Source organism: Bactrocera neohumeralis, chromosome 6 (assembly GCF_024586455.1).
Source record: "Bactrocera neohumeralis isolate Rockhampton chromosome 6, APGP_CSIRO_Bneo_wtdbg2-racon-allhic-juicebox.fasta_v2, whole genome shotgun sequence".
Taxonomy (NCBI): domain Eukaryota; kingdom Metazoa; phylum Arthropoda; class Insecta; order Diptera; family Tephritidae; genus Bactrocera; species Bactrocera neohumeralis.
The window spans coordinates 61,024,949-61,041,169 of record NC_065923.1 but is presented as its reverse complement, the minus strand read 5'-3'; positions in this window follow the sequence as shown (position 1 = coordinate 61,041,169).

Below are 16,221 nucleotides of genomic sequence, written 5' to 3'. Positions count from 1 at the left end.
ATTTCTAGACCAGAAAACCCCCTTAAAACTTCTAAATGGCGAAAGCTGTACTGCGACATATGAAGATGAACTTCCACCAACAATCAACAGTGACAACATTGTCGTACCGCCCTCCACTAAGACGAAGTAAAAAAGCTCCAAGTCGGCTTAAGAACAGCAAAGCCTCAGGATGCTGAGCTGTTTAAGGCCGACGACGAATATACTCTTCTTCTCTTGACAGTATTGTGACATCGGAGGGCCATTGGAAAGCAAAGTCCTCGAGGAACAAAAATTAAGTTCCAATGTTTTCTTATTATTACCGTCTTATTATACGACGCAAAAACATGGACGATGACGACCCAAGATGAGAAAGTACTTGGAGTATTCAAGAGAATTATTCTTCGCTAGTCCTTTGGAGTCGTCTGCGTGAGCGGTGAATATTCCTACGATGCGACCACATATCCAATAGGAAGACCAAGTACACAGCGAGCTGCCTGCACTTGAGATGTACAACTGGGGTGACTTCGCAAAGCATAGAGGCAACTGAGGAAGTTTTGTGATCTGACCAACGACTGTGGTGCCAAAGAAAAAGTATATTTGATACAAATGTACTATTTATCAAGGACTATCTCTTAAAGTTTATTTCGACATATTTTATCATAATAACTGTAGATGCATATAAGATCGTGTCCGCTCGGCTTATGTAGATGCGACTGTCATACTAGTGACTTTACTAACTCATTAATTTGACTAGAGTTCATGGTTAAGTTGGTAGTTTGTTTACAACTGAACATAAGAACCACATTCCCTATGCTTTTCCATATAACAACTCGCATTTGCTTCTAGAATGTGTGTTAGTTCTGAAAAGGTGCTGATAAGTTTTATGGATAACTTTTCAATTGCAGAAATATGATCAGTGATTTCCAACTCGTTGTTACATACCGAAGGCAGAGTCCTATTAAAAAACCTGAGAGCTATGTTCTCCATTCTTTGTATATAAAGTCCAGTTAAATTAGTTCACTATTTTTTTTTTTGTAAATATTATATTTAGCATAGTTATAATTATTCGATTTGGGTAAAATATGCACCATTTTGTTCGATAACTTTTTGTTCTGATGGAACAAAGTACCTCTACAATTGGCCAATCTGGCCGGTTGCTTTTTTCAGAGAATCCAATTGTTGACAGTACAGATGCGAATTATGAATTTGAACGTCAGGGAAGAGCTCATAGTAGACGATTCTTTGTCAATCCCACCAAAATCACGGCAAACCCTTCCTGACAGTCAATCCTGGGCTTGGCCACCGTTTACCCGGTTCAGTTCGATCCCGCCCATTTTGACCAGACGTTGTCATTATTGACCCATTCGGAACTGCATCGATTTTTTTGAGGAAAATTCGGTTTTTTTGCTTTGAAATATTTAGCGCCCATACGAGGAGCTTCTTTTTATATCCAAACAGACATGAATACAAACACAAATATTTAATTTAAATTTCATTATTTGAAAAAAATTTAAATAATCCATAGTTGTTTGTTAAAACTAGCAAATTTTCGTTGGTCCAAATATGTTTATCGGAAATAAATTGACGACACACACCGTAAAAAGCAGATCAATAGTTTTGTTCGCTTGTTAAACCTATAAACCGGGGCGTATGAGCAACATTTTGTTGAATTTGAAACATCGAAGTTTTGAAAATTTAATAATTAGGAAAAAAGATGCCACAATCAATTTAGTAAGTATTATAAATATTTTGCGTTTACTTTTCATGAACGTTTAATAAAAATAAATCTAGATAAAATTTCAAAAAACCAATTTTTTTGCAGCATTTCTTTTCAGCAAATGACTTACTAAAAGTGAAAACTTAATAAAGTCGAACGTGACATTTTTATAAAAAGTTACAAAGCATTTGAAGCAACTTTTTCTGCTATTTGCTAAATAAAATTTTTTCTCTACGGTTCATTTCATTTTTTCCTCTTTTAGCATCAAGTGTTCAAGTGACTTGCTTTACACACAATTTAATTGTAAAAAATTTTGTCGACACACACACGTACAAATTTATGAAGTTTAAATTTTCATGCAGCATTTAACTGCAAAACTTTTAATTAAAATATTAAACTTAATCTAGGAAAGCTACGTTTTAATATCAAAGTGCCGTAGCGAGTTGCAGAGAAAACACTTTAGCAGCACTTTAATAACAAATACTTACAGTTACTCATATAGCACTTATCTTTTTATAGTTACAGATAGTTATATATTCTTTTAAATTGCATTATAATGCCAAAATTCTTTCTTCATTTATATTACACAGAAATTTCGTTTATTATCAAATGCTTAGAACAATTGCACTGCAAATTCTGGCAACTGAAATAAAATTGAATTGCATTTCCACGTGCGTGCCCGCAGGCACAAACACGTACGCACACGTTCGTATGCGTATACACGTTGATTGTACCTACGCAAGTATGTGTGTAATGCTCGTAGAAAAATGTTACAAATAATTGGCACTTTGACTACTCTTACACGTATAGTCAATTGAATTGTAAACAAAATAAACTTTTCCGATTTCACCTCTAGCAGCTGGCTAGTAGTGCTGTAGTTTGTTATGAGAACAGCAGTAACTTTTTAATACTAATACAGGTTAATTTTGTAACAATCTTTACTGGAAATGTAAAATAAAATATTTTGTTAAGAAAATACCATCTGATTAAATTTTGCACTGACTGATCCATTTAAACTACGCACGCAAACCGAACCGATAAAAAGACGTTTTCTTGGATTGGCGCAACCTTCTATATTCGTGTGAAGTTTGATTCCATATGTCAATTAGTGTGTAATCTGGTCATCAGTTTGTTTACGACGCTGAAACTTCATCTGGCAATTTTTAACTTAAAAAAAATGTAGCTAGTTTACTTGAAATTTTATGTTTTCAATGGAATCACGGTTTAAGAATGTTTGAAAGCTTTGCAAAAATGTTTCGAGGAATCTACGTGAAGTAACGAAAACTTGCCTCATGCAGGTCGTCTATCCACCTCTGTTAATGACGATAACATGGAATAAGTTAAAGAAACATTGCTTGAAAATCGTCGTGTTGACATCAAAGGGATAGTAGAGGATCTCAACCTATGTCGTGGATCGACTCAACATATTTGGGTCAATAATGTGTATTGGGATAGCCGAAAGCCCTGGATCTTTTACAAAATCAACATTGAGTAGCTGAAGAACCTATGTACATTCAACGAACGCATTTTTACTAAGGCGTGGGTTTGTGAATATACGTAGGTTGCTATATATATTTCTGGCCTAATAATGTAAATAGGCATATTTATCAACGAAAATGTTTTTTTTTTTTTTTTTTTTTTTTTTTTTTTTGTCGATTGCTGTTTTGTTTCGGGCTCATACGCATAGATCCATGATTCGTCACCTGCGACAATCTTATAAACGTCTTTTGAAGCACCGCGATCGTATTTTTTCAGCATTTCTTTACACCAATCCACACGAGCATTTTTTTGAGCGATTGTCAAATTGTGCGGGATCCAACGAGAACAAACCTTTTTTACAGCCAAGTGTTCAAGCAATATCGAATGTATGCTGGCGGGAGAAATGCATAGGCATGCCTCTATCTGAAGGTATGTTACATGACGGTCTTGCATTATCAGTTCACGTACGGCATCGATGTTTTCTGGCACAACGGCTGTTTTTGGACGACCTTCACGGAATTCGTCTTTGAGCGAGCGTCGGCCACGATTGAATTCGTTGTACCAGTTTTTCACAGTGCTATAGAATGGTGCTTCATAGCCATACAAAGATTTTAGTTCATCGATGCACTCTTGTCGTGATAATCCACGTCGAAAGTTGTGAAAAATGATCGCACGAAAATGTTCACGAGTTAATTCCATTTTTTGGCCGAGATGAATTTTTAAATTCCCTGTAAATAAAACAATTCACGATTAAATGACAAAACGTTCTAAGTGATGTTATGCTAAAAAATGTCAAACTTTCCAATGGAAATGTCAGATTGCACCTGGCAACACTTAGTGTTGCCCTAGGCCAGAATATATATAGCAGCCCTCGTATTGTCATATTACGAGTATAACAAGTGTAGAGAAAATTGAATAAAGCGTTGGCATGCTGTATACTTTGAATACGAAAAAAAAATGTATTAAAACTATGTGTAAATGTAGTTTTTTTAATCAGTCTGTGTCAAATTCGTTGGGATGATAGTTCCAATAACACGTGAGATTTCTCATTTTATCAATATTGCAGTATTCAAAATAAATATGCCATCATTTTTATTAATTTGTGGTGGCAACATTTCTCAAATGGGTATGATCAAAGAGGTCATACTATAATATTTTCGAAGCAAAATAAAACATGTGACAGTCCTTCTTAAAATATTTGCAAATTTAACAATTTTAAACGACTTTAGTTTAATACCAAAATTTTTCTACCAAAAGTGTGTACTAAATATGTAAATAAAAACAACAACAACTATACAAATTCCAAAAATTTTTGTTATAATTTAGAAATTTAAAAAACTTTAAAAATTTATTTTTTCATAATTCGATTGTTTAGGTATTTAAAAATTCGAAAAAGTTAGAAAATCAGTGAAAAATCTACATTTACTTTAAGTAGCCACCATGTTATGAACAAAAAATTGTTTTCAGTTTTCCAAACAAAAATATTTCGTTTGTAAGGCTCTTTCAATCTCTTCAGTTTACTTTTTTTTTATTTACCTTATTTATTATTATTTAGTCTTTTGGCATAATAATTGTTGTTGATGGCAATATTTTTAAGTAGCCAGCAACACTATTCAAATATATATTTCAAATATTAATTAACTCTTAGCATAAGGGCGTTTGGCTACAAAACTTCAAAAATAAAATAAAACTATTATTATATATTTTACTGCTTTAAAACTAGCTGTATTCCGATTAGTTGATGTTTTTTTTTTTTTGTCTTACTAAACTCGGAATCGGAAGAAATTTCAAACGTTGGAATCCCTCTAAGCACCTCTGTTTATACGCCAAACATATTAAAAAGCCTGCACATTTGCTGAACAATATTATTGTGCAATGAAATGCCTTTGACTGCAGCACTGCATGCAGAACTTTGTATCAAGTAACGTAGGCTCCAGCATGCACATATCGATTGTAATAAGAGGAAGGCCTACAGTTTCAGAGCTCCAACCGTTCGCTCAAGAATTGGTAGGAGAATGAAAGTTGATCAGATCCATTGCTCAAGTGCATGCTGCGTTTACTGTCAACTGCAGGCGCAAAAAGGCATGTGTTCATTTAGAAAATGGGCATCTTTGTGTATGATTTCTATGAATGAGTGTGTGCGTACATGCACATATGGTTGGATAAGGACTGACACTGACTTTAAGCTTCCTGTCCTTGTGGGCTTACATGCACACAACATCTGCATTGGGCGTTTTGTGTTTGCGGCAGAGGTACCACATGCAGTTATCCTTTTTAAGTTGGCCTTTCCCTGTTCTAGCTTTAAACTGTGTTTGCTTTAATATATTTATACATTTCCACATGTAGGTATCTTTACATATTCCAATATATATTAATTAGTATGCACCATGAATGTTTGTCTTTTCCCAGTGGGCAAGGCAGCAGTTTTTATTCGTAAAGTGCTAGCTGAAAGATTATTCAAAATTTAATACCAAAATTGCTGCTACCACAAATAGTCTTTTCCATATTTTTAAGGAGTCTTCTGACAGATATAATCACCCCGAGATATATATATTCCAGTTTTGATAACTTTTTTTCCAATCCTCAAATCACTTAAAAAGTCATGTTTTGTAATCTTGTTTAGCTTCTCCTTGACACTTGTGTGGTTTTTGGCCAAATATTCATGGTGCATGAGCAGAAACTTTTCGATGCTGCAAAAGCCAATATTTGTTCTTCCACAAATACGTGCGTTTCTGGAAGAATGCTTCGCGCAAATTGGGATAACTTGCAGCATAACACTCTTTATTCGCCGTGCGATTCTTTAGCAAGTACTCATGATGCAGTACGCCCCAGCAATCGAAGAAAATTGTTAGCAAAATCTTCACATCCGACTTAACTTGGCGCGCTTTTTTCGATCTTGGCTCAACGGCAGCTTCCACTTTTTTGTCACATGAATGTTATGTTCACACTTCAGGTTTTCTTTAACGTCAAAACATACATACATACATTTGAGGCTCCAACAAAAATTGTGGCGAATTTTGAATTTTCGTGGGCTACATGTTTTGGGTTTTCGACTGTTTTGTTGCATTATGTTAATACTTATATCCCGTTATTATGCTGACAAGGTCGGTCATTTGGAATGCTTTGTTAATTTTTGTCACACCTGTTTTGCTTGGACGCATATTGGTTCGTTTTCGATTTTTGTTTATCTTTGCTCACTTTCGATCTATACCAGCGACACGTTGACATTGCTCAGGAGATGACGACATATCAAAACTAGCATATCCGATTCATCGTAAAATCATTTATACCTACTCATATCAGGTAAAAGAAATCAATGAAAATATATACATTGGGTCGTGCGGTTGCTTGATTATTATTCCATTGTATCAATTTTCTCAACATACTTTGGAAAGCTACAGTCCTCTGTCCTCTGTCTACAGTACTACTACGATAAAGGCAAAAATGCATCTCAAGCCGCCAATAAAATTTGTGTAGTTTATGGACCCGATACAGTTTCCATTTCCATCGCACAACGATGGTTTCAAAGTTTTCGTTCTGGTGTAGAGGTGGTCGAAGATGCGCCACGCTCGGAAGGCCTGTCGTCGAAATTTGCGATAAAATCGCTGAATTGGTGGAAAGAGACCGGCATAGTAGCAGCCGTAGCATCGGTCAAGAGTTGGGCATGAGTCATCAAAAATTCATTTCAATTTACTCAATAAAAAACGCAAGACTTTTCGACAACAAATTATAAAGAAAAATGGCTTACTGTCCTTTAGGAGTAGTGAATTGGACTTTGAGGAAAAAGAACGTCCTGAAGATGAGGAACTGATGAAAGCATTACGAAACAAAAGAATAGGTCGCAAAATATTTCGGACTCACTCGAGTAGCCATTTCAAAACGTTTAAAAGAAGTCGAATTCATTCAAAAGTAAGGAAGCTAAGTGGTATAAGCATTGAAAGCAAGATAAGTTGAAAGACGATTTGCATATTATTGAGACTGGTGATGAAAAATAAATCAATTTCAAACACGAATACCCATGACTGCAAGGTAATGCTCTGTATTTGCTGCTACCAGAGAAGTGTGCAGTATTATGAGCCTATAAAACCGGGTGAGAGCAATAATGAGGAATACTACCATGCACAACTCATCAAATTGAAGTGAGCAATTGCTGAATTTTCGACTAGACACTTGAAGCCACATCTTGCTAGTAGGAACAGAAAATGTAACAGCTTCAGTTAGATAATACTTTGAGTAATACTTTTGCACATATTTTTCTTAAATATGCGTTCAAATATTGCCAAAAATAACCGCACAAAGTTATAGACCCAACATAGGTTTATACTAACAAGCGACTCATAGCTAGCACATAATTACACTATCAAAGATATTCAAGCTAAAAAAAAACCTTGTCAGATTTTTGTTAATATGATTAATCAAAATCGCTTGCAATATCAGATTTTCGGGTTGTATCCTATTGTATCGATTAATCAAATCGTAAACCATTTGATTTTCACAACGATTTTACAAAAAAAAACATTATCGCAGTAATACTTAAAAGATCAAACTCGTTTAATATAGTAAAACACTTGATTTATGGTAATTGAAACAACCATTTTATCGATTAATCAATATTTATGCTATGTTTTCAGTAATTAAAACGAAATCTCTTTCTTTTAGTAATATAATTTGGTAATATAATATAATAATTTATAATTAATACCGCAAGAACTGCAGAACTGACAACTATAGCATATTTCAGGCTAAATTATCCGAATATTGTGTTAAAGAAAACTAAATTTTTTTGGTCTTTTTCCTAACAGTGTATAGTGTTTCTTACGCTCCTTTCGCTTTATGTTTATTTCAAAGGGATTCGAGGAAGATATCGGGCATAATTTCTAACCAAATCCATCTTGAACTTACCACTATAGGGTTTTGCAATTTGGAATCCCACATCTTGACTTTCGGCTACCGCTTTTAAAGTGAATGAAAATATAAAGCCACACACTAATTTCACAACAACAAATGTGAACTCGACGGTGCGTATGTATGTGTGTAAATAGTTACGAATTGCTCTTCATTCACTATTCAAATGTAATTTTATTGTCTTTTAGAACGCCAGATTTTTAACATACAAACATGCAGCCATTCATACATATTTACATAGATTCCTACAAACATAAGCTATCATCAAAAGAATACACTAGTGTTTTAGACTTCCATGTCGCTAGCAAACGGCATTCAGCTGCCGGTTACACTCGAGCCCGTACACACTCGCATGCAGACAATCTAACCCGTTTTGACTACCTACAATGGAGGCTGAGCTGTCTCTTAGCACATGTAGCCATTTTTTCTTTGTTTTTCGAAAAGTACTTGCTTTAGTCCCTACGGATAATCGTTAACATGTACCGCACTACCGCAAGCAGACAGACACGCATACATGCACATTATGTTCGTTTGTCAGCTGTTTCATATACTTATCTCTCGCTTATACTGCAGTTTCATTGCTCGCACATGAGCCCATTTTCGGTTGGTACCTGCCAAACGACATGCAGAGCTCTTTTCCATGCTTTAATATTGCCGTTTTAGACAACCAAAAATATTCCAAAAAGTCTACCACCTGTCATTCAATGCGTAAATGGTTCGACCACAATCACATTTACCAGCTCAATGAGGGAAACTAAAATTGTATGTGCATCGTCGCACAGTGGTGTAAAGTTAATAATATTATAATACCACACTAATTGAAGTTTATATTTATATGAGGAGTCCTTCAAATATTAAGACAGTACCTGAAGCAGCATGAAATACTTAGTAAGCTGCACAGAGGATTTATTTGCCAAATTAAAAAAATTAAAAGTTACCAAAAAGAAAACATATTTTGGGAGAAATTAAGTTAAAACCTTCTAAAATCGAAAGGCTTAGTCTTATTAGGCCAATCAGTTCATATTAAAACGAGTTTTTCTCAAAACCACATTTTTTGAAATTTATATCAGTGATTATGTGGAGACAAATGATCTGATCAGTATACATTTTCTTACTAGCTCTGCATATATTTAGTTCTCTCAATGATGTAACAGTTTTTTGAACTAATGAAGTATTGAATTTCGACAAAATATACCACAATTTTGGACAAAATTCAACTCTTTTGTAAAAAACGTCGAAACTTTTCCGATTTCGGTTCCTCTCGACCGCAGGCATTTGTACGGAAACTATTTTCTGGTTTATGTAATTTTTTAGATTTCATCCACGGAATCACTGCAACAGCAGAGAACATTTTTAGCGCCGTCATAGATCGCGTTTAACTCGAGAAATTTTTAATTTTTTTTCTTAAAATATAATATATATTTATATCCAGAACGAGGTATATAAAGTTTGCGACGATATCTGTAACTCCCAAATGAAACCGAGATAGATATATAAATCATCAACGTGACGAGCTGAGTAGACTTAGTCATGTCCGTCTGTCCATCCATCCATCTGGCTGTATATATGCGAACTAGTCCTTCAGTTTTTGAGATATCGATCTGACAAATCATTTGTCGAAAGCTGCTCATTTGACAACTGATATCGGACCACTATAGCATATAGCTGTCATAAAAACTGAACAATTGGAATAAGGCGCTTGTATGAAAAGTTGTTTATCATTAAACAAGTTATCTTCAAGGAATTGGCATAATTTATTATTTAAGGCAATGATGCAATCTCCACAGAAATTGTTCAGATCGAAGGGTATTATAGCTTCAGTGCAAATATGTGTAAATATATATTATTTTATAATTTTAAAACAATTGATAAATATATTTTTTTTATTTAAAAATTCTACTTTTTTCTTTTGTTTTCAGGCTGTAACATTAGGTGTGTCCCGTAAAAATCGACAAAGAACAGGAATGAAAAAACTCAATCTCCGCCATCAATCAGAGCAACTGATGTATAATAATTGTATAGTGGTTTCGAACTATAATTATAATTTTAACATAATAGAAAAACGAAATGAAATCAGTCCTTAAAGCCAAGTTAGAATCAGACTGCTGTAGAAAATGTTACGGTGGAGATAGTAATAAGCAATGATAACAGTTGGAGTCTTCCAGACAAAGTCTACGCATTTGTCGTACATTCCTGATACAAATCTCAGATTACAGTATTACAGATAACTTCAAGAGTACGACTTCCGTACCGACTTTAAGGAAATAGTAACCGAAATTTTCTTACTCATTCTATTCGTTTCGAAATGGTGTTTTCGGTACTGAGGATCCGCAACAGGTTATTGTAGGTTTAAGATGTTTCGTATTTGAGATCTTCCTTCTCATTAAATCAAAATTTCTGAAACATATCTTCAATACTGGATCAAATTTATAGCAATCACTCATTAAGCATGTTGTTGTTGTTGTTAAGTACCCTGAATTCCCAAAAAAAAATTTTGAGTAATACAACCTACTGAGATTTCATCTAAGTTCATTGGAGCTTTTGGCTGTTGTGAGGTACCTAACATAAGCCAATCTATTGGAATTAATTAATACTGATTCCAAAATTGAAAATACAAGGTGCGTTCCAAAGTAAACGACTTTTTGAATCTGTCGACTGGTGCGTTAGAATCTGCTATCTTTATCGATTCCAGTGAGAATTTCATGACATTTCATCGATTGAAAGTGAAGTTATTGCGTTTTAAGTGTCAGTATGTTTGTGTTATCGGTGCCAAAAAAAGCTTCGAACAAAGAGCCAACACAACCTTTACCGAAACGTTTCAATTGATGAAACAAGTTTATGGCGATGATTGCCTATCCCGTAGCAGAGTGCACGAGTGGTTTCAACATTTTCAAAGTGGTCGTGAGGACATAAACGACGATCAACAAGTGGGCCAATCAAAATCAGTGATCACCGGAAATTCCATCGAAACTGTGCGTGAGTTCATCAAAAATCAGCCGAAATCATCGTTGAAATTCATGCAAATGGAATTGAACATCTCCAAAACATCGATTCATCGCATTTTGACCGAACATTTGGGCTTACGAAAGGTGTGTGCACGGTTTGTTCCGCACAAATTGACTGACGGCCAAAAATTGTTCAGAATCCAACATTCGAAGGACGATTATTTGAAAAAAAAATCACATTTTCACCATTAACCACTCCCCGTATTCATCTGATATGGCAAATTTGCCCATGAAAGGAAAGCGTTATGTAGACGTAGAGGCAAATCAAAAGGCTTGCACCGGCATACGAGCTAAAACACTCGTTCGACATGCTTTTGAACCGTGCAAAAAGCTGTATTGAAGGAGAAAAAGACTATTTTGAATAAAATAAATTGATTTGCCGAAAAAACCATTTGTTCAGTTTTTTTTTAATCCTGTTTAAGTTGGAACGCATCTTGTAGAATATTTTTTGCAGACTTAGGAATAATGAGAGCTTAATGTCCATAATTCACTAGACATCTTTTCTTTTTTTCCTTCTCAGTCCAATACAGGGCCTACAATAACGACTTAACATTAGACCTCAGCTGTTCAAATTTCATATGAATATTGGAAAACGCCAAAGCTCTACAGATTTTCCTGAAATATCTTTTTAATTCATTTTCCCCCAATATTACGCCACGGTATACAGTATCCATTTGAATGAGTTCACCACCATTACACATATGGGTATTGGAATATGCTTAGATTAAGTGGCCGTTTGTAGCGATTTTAGGTGCACCAAAATTGTTCATCAACCATTTCAACAACAATGTAACCACGGCTAAGCTAGTTTAAGCTTAAAACGCTTACACATATGTATGTATATGCGCAAGTTCCTATGTGTGCTGTGGTAAAAAGGAAACTTTTCTCCCCACTGCGTGGTTTCCAATACTTTAGATGGTTTTATGTGACTCATAGATATGGCAGCACATGCTAACCACATTAAATTGAATTATTCGGAAAAATGAAGTGTTTTTACTATTTTCGTATTTTGAAATGAACCTTATCGTGTTTAACATGACAATTTTTTAGTTAAATTTCTCTTGTAATGAGAATGAAATTTTAAATAAAACACCACGTCAATAGAAGTAACATGCCAAGGAGAAAGATCTACCACTTAGAAGTACGGTAATAACCTGTTTTTTTGTAACTCAGCCATTAAAGAACGACGCAACAAGCTTAATATTTAATTTAAATTGTTTTACGTTGATTTGATTGCAAACACGAAGTACTTTTTATAACGATCAGGGTTTATATTATTGTCTCACTCGCGATGTGCATACCTAGCACAGTTAATAAAAGTATTGTATTATTTGATATAAAAATAAAAAATCTGTTCATTAATATTGATGTTGTTGGCTTTATATCCAGTGAAAGCTTTAATGAATTTGTTTCTAACACTTTTTGATCATATTTCTGCTCCCTTAATATTATTTAAATAAAATAATTTCGTTTATCTAGTTTATATTCGCAAAATAACTCTTGCCAACAGGTGCTACTTCATACAAAGACCAAATTCTACTAGTCACTCATCATCCCCGTCCTGCTATATGGTCCAGATGCATGGACGATGACAACATCTGATTAGTCGGCATTACGAGTTTTCGAGAGAATGGTTCTGCGGAAAATGTATGGCCCTTTGCACATTGACAACGGCGAATACGGCAGTTGATGGAACGATGAGCTGTACGAGATATATGACGACATTGACATAGTTCAGCGAATTACCATAAGAGATAGCGGCTACGCTGGCTAGGTCATGTCGTTCGAATGGATGAAAACACTCCAGCTCTGAGAGCGTTCGACGCTGTACCCGCCGGGGAAGCAGAGGAAGAGGAAAACCTCCACTCTTTTGGAAATACCAGGTGGAGAGCCGTCCAACAGCGAAAAAGAAGCTGTTGTAAACATGGCTATGCCTATAACCGTGTAAGCGGTGTCTATGCCAATAAAGAAGAAGAAGTTAAACAAGATAAACCTAGTTTGTTCTATTAGTAATCAGGTAACTTTAGATTTAGATTAAGTTATCACACCGAAATCGGACAGGTTACTCAACATTGGTTCTTATAAATAGGTAGATTTATTTTATTTGGATTGAGTATGTAATTGCAGGTTATAGATTATGCTGACCTCCAAGGGTATTGCAAGGCAAAGTGTTTTGGGTGTTAGATTCAAACATTTTGCAATCAATTTTCGGATATTTATGAACCACATCAGAATCAGCTATTTATAAAAGGAAGAACGGAAAATCCCTCTGCATTGGAAAGACTAAGTTCGAAAGAATCTGGTTCTATTTGGTATTTCGAATTAGCGCCAACTCATAAAACGAAGAGACAAGGGACACGACTTTGCTTAGGCAATTACAGTTCGAAATAATAATAGAAAGATAAGTTATTTTCAAGATTAAATGGTGTAAGAATAAAAGATGATTCAGGTTCTTTATTCTTTAAAATTTTAACCCGTAAACAGATTTATTGAACACAACCAATTTTCTTATTACAAAGTTTATATTTATTTTGAAAACTGGATTTAACGTGATGATGATAATCATTAATAAGAGGAGTACATCTTAGCATAACCTCTATACGTCTTGATGTATACACGAAATCAGATTATGGATAATGATGTTCATATCCCCAACCTCTTCAGGTGGCCTTTGAAAATTTAACGAGTTTTAAAAAGCATAACATATAATTATAAAACCTTATAGTGAATAAAGGCGAGTGATCGAAAAAGCATACTTACTTTGACTTGATTTATACGCCAAAAAAATTCGTTTTTGTGATTTAAGAGGTCTCTCTTGAAAAAAAAACTCTCTTAAAGTTGGAGTTTGCGACTGTCTATATACAATATAATACTGTGATCACCAAAGTATAACACTAGAAGTTACTCGTTGGGGAATGTTAGAAATACCTCAGTAAAGAATAAAATTGCTCCAGATTCTTCATAGTTTTTGCTGGATAACATTAGGAATATCATACAAAAATGTTCAGACCTTAGCCGTGTTTATTACAACAACTTCATATAAATCATGAAGCAAGATGAAAAGCAGAAAATTGTTTGTTTCGGTTGTATGATCAGCTTGATCTTTTTAAGAATATCTAATGAGAAATAATTCTCATGTTTATATAAATATATTAGAATTTGAAACTAGAGCATAATGCTTTATAAATCTTCCGCAGAACCTTTCTCACGAAAACTCGTAGCGCGACTCATCAGATGTTGTCATCGTCCTTGCCTCTGCACCATATAGCACCATATAGCAGTACGGGAATAATGAGGGACTTTTAGAGTTTGCTTTTTGTTCGTCGAGAGAGGACTTTACTTCTCAATTTCTTACTCAGTCCGAAGTAGCTCCTGTTGGCAAGAGTTACTCTGCGCTGGATTTCGAGGTTGACATTGTTGATGGTATTAATGGTGGTTCCAAGGTAGACGAAATAATCTACGACTTCGAAGTTATTACTGTCAACAGTGACGTGGGAGCCAAGTCGCGAGTGCGGCGATTGCTTGTTTGATGACAGGAGATACAGTGGACCAATAAAGTTTACATACACCCTTTATTCTTAACTAAAACATGTTCGAGTCTCATTCGACTGATTTTTTTGCGATAAACATTCGTGCATTGTGATGCATTATCTTAATCCCGTTAAATTTACACCTGTGCTTGGCATTGTCGCTGCGAAAGAGAAAAACCCCAAAAAACGCATCAAGAAAGTTTACATACACACAGTACAGCCTAATTTGTTAATATTCACTGAACGGTACAAAGTTGTTGCATTCCCATAATTGTTGATTGTAAACAATTATAATATTGAAATGGTAAGTTTAATATGCGTTTTATTGTCATTTTATCTTAAAAGTGTGACTTAGTTGGTTGCAATGGGTCGTGGTAAAGAAATGAAATTGGTAAAGTGGCTGGAAAATCCCATTCAAGTGTGCAAACTATTATCAAGTCGTATATTAATACTGGGAATTTGCATTCAAAGCCACGATCGGGTAGACCAAAAATTTTAACGCCCCGTGAAGAACGCAATATCGTTACAGCAGTTAGTGCAAATCCAAGAATTTCCGCAGTGCGACTCAAGACATTTGTACACAAAAAAATAAATCCCCAAACTGTAAAATGTGTTGTATAGTGCTGGTTATCATGGATCACGCCGTAAGCCATACATAAGCAAGGTTAATGAAATTGTTTCATCGCTATAGAACATGTAAACAAACCGAATTCGTTTTGGGAAAATATTATATTCAGCGACGAATCAAAATTTAATATATTTGGTTCGGATGGGGCACAAAAAGTGTGGAGAAAGGTCAATGAGGAGTTTCAAGAAAAAAATTTATTGCCAACAGTAAAGCACGGTTAATGTAATGGTTTTTTTCTGGAGTTGGACAATGAATTTATTACTGAAAAAATGGATAAGTACATGTATTTGAACATTTTAAAAATAATTTACGTCCAAAGTGGTTAAATTGGGTCTTGATAGCAACCACTACTACTTTCAACAGGATAACGACCCAAAAACGTCTTATCTAGTACGTGAATGGTTGCTATACAATTGCAAACAACTTACGCCCCCCAATCACCAGACATTAATTGTTTGAACATATCTGCTGACTTATTAGAAAAGCGTATACGAAAACATGGTGTGTGTCATGCTCCCTAAAAGCTTTATCGACAGTGGGCCAAAATCACCGAAAATGATACCAGAAATTTAGTAAAAAGTATGCCACGACGTCACAGGCATTTACAGCAAAAGGAGGGCCAACAAAATATTAAATATGCAAATTTTTGTATTGATGAATTAAGCTCATTTTAAGTTTTTGTACCTGTATTTTTTTCATTTGTGTAAAAATAAAAATTTTGATAAGCCAATATATATGCTAAATATACATATTTTGAAATAGATACAAAAAAACGACAATAAACATTAATTTTAAAACCAAAAAATGTGTTGTAGTTTAATAAAACTAGGTGTATGTAAATTTTATTGGTCCACTGTATTTCGTATTGCCCTTGTTCATTGCTTCGCTTCCTGACATATTAGTTTTTCGGGAATACCAAATTCAGACATCGCGGCTTACAAGCAAATCCTTTTCATGCTGTCAAAAGAACTTTTGAAA